Source organism: Anguilla rostrata, chromosome 14, assembly GCF_018555375.3.
Source record: "Anguilla rostrata isolate EN2019 chromosome 14, ASM1855537v3, whole genome shotgun sequence".
NCBI classification, from domain to species: Eukaryota; Metazoa; Chordata; class Actinopteri; order Anguilliformes; family Anguillidae; genus Anguilla; species Anguilla rostrata.
Window position 1 is genome coordinate 5,241,771 of NC_057946.1, and position 6,000 is coordinate 5,247,770.

At 41.6% G+C, this 6,000-nt stretch overlaps 1 protein-coding gene across 1 annotated transcript in view; it reads right to left on the reverse strand.

Annotated features, from left to right (window-relative positions):
• Window positions 1–6,000, reverse strand: part of cacna1bb (calcium channel, voltage-dependent, N type, alpha 1B subunit, b) — a 209,691-nt gene that overhangs the window by 81,244 nt on the left and 122,447 nt on the right.

Here is a 6,000-nt window from a genome sequence, read left to right on the forward strand (position 1 = left end):
TATGCCAACATGTGGCGATATGAGCATCAGAGCAATGCTGCAGTGTAGGTCCGTTCCCAGGTAGGACATTAACTGCTGTACCCTTGAACAACACGCTTAACCTGAACTGCTTCATATATCCAGTTGTGTAAATGTATACTACATAAAAATTCAAAATCTGTATAAGTCATTCTGAATAAGATCCTCTGCTAAATGCCTGCATTGTAATGCAGAACAGCAATGCTATCATGCAGAGTACTTCACGCAAGGCATAAAAATCACAAGTGTGTGATTTTCAGAGTGTACTCAGTTATTTAACCTATTCATTCCTTATGTAGCCTTTATTATACCAGGAAGTACCAGAGAGATAAGGAATGTCTGTCAAGAGACCTACGCAGGTACACTACAAGGCCAAAAACATGTAGACACCTGACATACCTCTACTTCACTCTAGTGTGTTTCTTTTGCACCTCTGCACCTTGAACTGATGCACTTGTTGTACGTCGCTCTGGATAAGAGCGTCTGCTAAATGCCTGTAATGTAATGTAATGTAACATACAAAATCGCATCGACAATTACGGGCATTACTATGGAGTTTGTCCACCCTTTGCTGCTATGACAACCTCCACTCTTCTGGGAAGGCTTTATACTAGATGTTGGAGCATTGCTGCAGGGATTTGGCCTGGCTCCCAGTTGGCTTTCAAATTGTTCACAAAGGTGTTGGATGGGGTTGAGGTCAGGGCACTGTGCAGGCTAGTCAAGTACTTCCACACTGTTCTTGACAAAACCATTTCTATATGGGCCTCGCTGTGTGCCCTGGGGCATTGTCATGCTGAAAAAGGAAAGGGCTTTCCTCAAACTGTTGGGGAAGCACAGAATCGTCTAGACTGTGATAAGATTTGCCTTCACTGGAACTACGGGGCCTAGACTAAACCATGGAAAACAGTCCCAGACCAATGGGTGTCCAGATCAGAGACTGTAAAAAATATGGACAAAGCTACTGTGACGTCACCCATTGACTCTCCGTGGGTCTCCGAAAATACGTTTTGAAGCTCAATGGCGGGCGCGGCCATTTTGGAGTTGGAGCCAAAACCACAGAGTTTAAAAGCCGCTCTGTGATTTTTACAATTTGATTGACAGTCCGGTGCGGAAAAGCCCATCAACCTGAACGAGGCTAGCTGACTGTCTGCCGTTATGTTTTAAAATATATTATCAGATGTTTACGGAGTTTAATTTCCATCCGTGACTGTACTGTCATGTAATCACGTTATATGTATGACATTAAAAATACAATTAGGCTATGTTCAGTTATCTTCAATTCATGTTTCTCAGCAAAACGAATATGCTTAACTAGCATATCAGCTTGCCAGTGAGCTAGGTAGGCTATCCGTGGTTAGCTCACGCATTAGCAATATGAACCACAGGGGAAGAACATTGACTACACTGATGGTCAATCAATCGGAGATGTGTAGGCTACTGGTGATTTGACTAGGCTAATTTTCGTATAACTGTCTGGTAGATCTGCTGTTAACCGAGCAAGTTATCGTCGTAGGTTTTCGCCAGTCAGTTAATGAGCCAGTAACTGCTACTACTAGCTACTCCATCGCCGTTTGTGGTGTTCACTTGCTGGGTGACGCTAGCTGACCGATCGTTCGCAAATCACTTTCTACCGAATAAAAATTAACACTGTCAGCGGTTATTAACAAATCTACCAAGTATTTTAATAACTGATCTGCAGGCGTGTAAATATGACAACGCACTTTGTACAGCAAGTTTTCCACCTGGTGCATGAAGACAAAAATAATGTAGCCTACGTTGAATTTCTAATTATTATTAGGCTATCGTTTTTTTCTTGTAAATTATCAAAACCAATGGAGAAAAGCCAATATACGCAAGGAGCCCCCAGAACCGATTCTGAGAACCACTGTCTTAAATGCCTAGCTTGTCGGTCTCTTAAATGCTAAAAACATATTCCTTTCTAAATGCCAAGATGGTTAATTTCGTTAAATTCTGTGTGTGTGATTTCAGCAAATGAACCTTGAGACTCTTAATTCGCTTCGTGAAACTGAAAAAGTGTTTATCCCAAAATCGGGATTATAGTAGCTTTGTCACATGCTTGAAGCATGGCCCAGGTAGACATTTACGGAATGTACACGACTGACAAGCCGCCAAACACGTCTGACAGATTGAATGTTTGCCGGTTAAGGTTAGCTAGCTAGTCAAATGGCTTGGTAGCCGAAGTTGCGAACTGTTTTAGCATAGGCTACTACTGGACTACCAAATATAGCAAGCTGATTACGCTTTCTGCCAACTAATTATTTGGTTAAGTAGGCTAAAGGAAATAGTAAAAATGACTCGGCTACCGAAAAACTTAAGAGGAGGATTATTTTATGGTCGTCTAGTGCAGCTGTAAATAGCACACGCCATAATGAAATCACCACGAAATGGGATGCCTGCATTTTCAGACTTAGCACAGGCGGACCGTAGCCGGAGCCGCAATGGCAAGGCCAAGAAGCGCCACCGCCCACCCCAGTGACCATAGACTGTGGCCCCTACTGTAGCATAGTCCTCCGAAGTAATCCGGAAGTGACGCAAGCTGTACCTCATTGGTCCAGAACAAATATTGGCCCTGTGCCCAAATGATGCAATAAATCATAAAATAGACCCATGGACAGTCATAAGACGAATAAAATACACCTATTATGACTATTTGTTCTTGTGAGAAAAAATTAGTGGCTTTGTATTTTTATTGCATTTGTACCGTAGACTTACATGGAAACCGGATATGAAAACACCTATACTGGAGCCATCCGTAGTGGCACTAGTGAGCAAGTCTGGTTTTGGCCGCTTGGTCCAGATACTTTTGGTCATATGGTGTATGTATAGTGTACTTTGTCTGTGAGATATAAAATGTTGACACCTTGAACCCAGATATTTACTGAAGTGATCCAGTTTAAAATCTTCGCTCAAGGGTCCAAAGGCAACATCCCATATAGGATCTGAACATTCATCTTTCTGATGAAGGGATGAAGATCACTGTCTTAGAGGCCATTTGGCTCACTAACAGTGAAAACAGCAGGGCTGGGAAAACAGCTCAGACTCATTTCCACACAAGTGTTTCAGAAAGCAGCCTCAGATTTAAAAAAAAAACATGGGGCTGGATAATTCACATTCAGACGCCTGTCGGCTTCCACAATGAGCAGGAAAGAATGAACTTCCTGCTCCAACTGTGCGTGTGGGTGTGTGTGTGTGTGTGTCCGTTTGTTCGCGTGTATGTGTGTGTGTCCGCGCGTGTGTGTGCTCTACTTTCCCGCCCACCAGCATTCCGCTCTCCGTGCATAAAGATAGCACTTTTAAGTTCGCCCAGCTAGAGCAAATTTCAGCATTTCAGTACTGAAGAGCAAAACATCAAAACACTAGCCATAGATGGGCTGAATGGTCTGTTCTCATCAACACCGAGAAAGCTGGCAATATAACACTCTCCCTCTGCCTTACCATTTATATGGAAATGAACACTAGAACCGTGCCTTTAAAAGCAATCATACAAAGCCGTTTCCACAGGTGTATGAATAAGGAAAAGTACCAAAATCACATGGGGCCTTCCTCAATGCTGTTATCATTAGCAAACATTATGTTCTTATATTCCAGCACTACTGAATCAACCACTACTGTGGTAATCAACAAAAATGCAATTTTGCCAGAATCGAAACCATGTGAAATGAAGCAATTTTAAGTTGTGTTAAAGACTTCCTTGTCTAACTGCAATCTGGAGAACCATATGCTGACACAATCCTAGAGGCAACAGAATTTAATTACACCTTACATCACTGCCTCCCATCCATGGGTTTTTCATACTGTAGGCATTGCACAACTAGCACATGTGCACATGTCCCCCAACTAATTCTCTTGTGTGTGTGTGAGTGTGAGTGTGTGATGGTGTGTGTGTGTGTGTGTGCTCATTAATTTATACTCAGTTACATCCCAAGATGAGTCATATCCTGTTAAAATCTTAAAATGTGACCAACGGCGAGAGAAAAAGCAACCCCCCCCCCACTCATTCCCACTCCATTTCCCACTGCATTGTGGGTATGAGTGTTCCCCAGGCATCACCTCCAGGATTACACTCAAGCGAGTCCCCAGCACGGAAGCCCAGGCCCCAAAATAGCTTACTTCAGGACACTTTTTGGAAGAACACCATAACCCTCACAGTACCTCTGTGTATGAAACGCTTATTGGCAGAGTCAAACTCTAGCCATCAGGAGGCGCAATCAAATCTGCCAGGTAATTGCCAGGTTGATTATCACGTTTTTTCAGGGAATCCTTCAATTTGTTTGCACAAAGGTCAAAGCCTGCAACTGCATGCTACAGTAATTAAATATATATTTTTTAAATGTATTTCCAACTTAGCAAAGACTTCCCTGGAGAGTGGAGACACGTCAGTGGGTTCACTCTGCATTTCTCATTTTCTGCAAACAAATACAGACCGCTGTTGTGTCTGAGCTACTGTCTGTTCTGCATTGTGTAACTATGTGTTTGTACGTCTTTCACTACCTGTCTTTCATGCTCTCACATGCATTGTAGATGCTAAAGTGATGTCATGACAGAGTCTGTTAATAAGACTCCAGCTGCCCTACTATATTCTGTCATTGGCAGCATACAATTTATAAGTAGCACACTCTGCTACTACTAGTAGCCACTTTCTATCATTGGCAACACATGAAACACTGTGTTAGGTTTAATCCTGGGGGTGTGTATGTACTTTTGACTGGCTAGCAATCCCAGGAAGATAGCATGCTATATCAAAACTACGCAATCTGTTAGTGACTAAAAGACTGTTCACGATTACATACATTTGCATTCTTTGAGGTACACACAAAAACTAGAACCAGAAAAATACTTTTAAAATGCACTGGCATGTAGCACGTCGCTTTGGATAAAAGCGTCTGCCAAATGAATGTAATGTAAATGTAATGTAGTCAAAACAGTCTTATTTGGCAACATCTCTCAAAATAATTATGAAAATCTCCTGTTGTTCGTATGAGACAACGAGAGGGTAATTTGAGTGTTATACCTGAAATACATTGATCAAGCGCTGATACAACCACCAAAAAAAAATCATTACATTTAGCATTTTATAGCTCCCCTACTAATGTTAACGTAGTAAAAAGCAACCAGTATTGAAGCAAGGCATGTGCAGTCAAGTTACGCACTCGATCAACCAATGGGAATAATGAGACACCATGACATACTTTGATTGACAGCCCCCTCATTATCATATGGATGATGAAATCCTGAAATAAATATATACAGAAATAAATGAATCAATAAATAAATAAATATGGAAATAAACATAAACTGAAATAAATGAATTAAGAAATAAATAAAGCCTGAAATAACTATATACAGAAAACAACGAATCAAGAAATTAATATGCAAAAAAGTGCAGAAATAACCATTTATGTCAGATTATATCTAGTCATTTATTTACTTCTGTGTACATTCATTTATTTTGTATTTGTTCTTGCATTTAATTTATTAATTCATTCAATTATCGAGCCATTTCATTATTTTTAGTTTAGGCATTTTCGGTCCTCCATAATTTAATGCATGAACAATTAAATGTGATTATGTACACATTTATACAGACAGAAATAAATACAAATATGTCGTACACATTATATAAATACCTATATAGGCCATTAATGTACTGTATCCATAAGACTCAAGCTGAATAAGGTAGTGCGAGGTGTATATATAGATGTAAGCGCATGCATGATACACGTGCTCTCTGAGCGGGGAGGACGTGTTTAAGGAAGTGTGTCATCAGCACGCGGACACCGCGTGCCGTGAGGGCTGGCGGGGACACGCGGGGACACGCAGGGACACGCGTGTGCTGGGGTTCCGTCCCCCCCCCTCCCCCCCCGTGCGTAATGGAGGGGGGGCTCAGCGGCCACGCTAATCAAATTAGCCTGTCTCCCTAATCCCTGTAATCAAACCGGGCTCCCGCACAGGCAGAGATTA